Genomic DNA, 845 nt, shown 5'->3' with positions numbered 1-845 from the left:
ATCAGCCATCTTTTTTTTTTCTTTTTAAAATTTTATTTTATTATAACCTGAGATCTACCTGCTTAACAAATTTTGAAGCATATAATCCATTATCGTTGACTTTGGTACGATGTTGTACAGATTACAATAGACCATGAATGTAAAAGAGGATCAACGTGAAAGAGGGCTGGAAGGTGGAGTGCCAGTTATCTCAACCCCCATGGGAGCTCTCACTATACAGAGAGGTGCGGAGCTGAAGCAGTGCCCATGCGTGAGCGCGTGCGCATGCCTGTGCGCGGTGATGTGTAGGGGGCTGTCTGCGAGCAGCTAGATGGTAAGAAAACCCTAACTGAGCCACGACCAAGTGAGTCTTCCATAGTGGTTCTCAAACTTGAGCATGCAAAAACACATACGTAGGTACATACATAAGCAGACAAGTAAATCTGCTCATTTCAGTAGCGCATATCCTAAAATTGGAAAGATACCAAGAAAATTAGCCCAGCCCCTGTCCAAAGACGACACCCAAATTGGTGAAGCATTCCACATTTTTCAAAGAGGGAGTTACTTAATGGGCATAACATTTCAGTTAAGCAAGATGAATAAGGTGTAGAGATCTGCTGTACAACATGTCTGCCAGGCTGGGGAACAGACCTCCTCATGCTGTCCCTACTCAGACAGCGACCACAAGGGACACGTGAAGAATGGCTTGGTCTCGAGTGGGAAAACAAATGCCATCCAGCAGAGGTTTGGAGAAAGGGAGACGTGCGGCTGGTGAGCGCTCTGTATTCCTTCAGCTTCCACTAAAAGCAGAAATGCTTTGATGAAAATGAAGGCTTCAGAAGGACAGACTCTCCAAGTGACGCCCA

At 45.2% G+C, this 845-nt stretch overlaps 1 non-coding gene across 1 annotated transcript; it reads left to right on the top strand.

Annotated features, from left to right (window-relative positions):
- The first annotated feature begins 424 nt into the window (after positions 1-424).
- On the top strand, positions 425-529 carry LOC118531748 (U6 spliceosomal RNA). Its single transcript, XR_004915381.1, has one exon. It is a non-coding gene; the product is annotated as a U6 spliceosomal RNA (small nuclear RNA).
- Positions 530-845: the final 316 nt, after the last annotated feature.

Source organism: Halichoerus grypus, chromosome 10, assembly GCF_964656455.1.
Source record: "Halichoerus grypus chromosome 10, mHalGry1.hap1.1, whole genome shotgun sequence".
Lineage (NCBI taxonomy): Eukaryota > Metazoa > Chordata > Mammalia > Carnivora > Phocidae > Halichoerus > Halichoerus grypus.
Note: the sequence above shows the minus strand (reverse complement) of the source record. Positions and strands in the feature narration are given on the sequence as shown.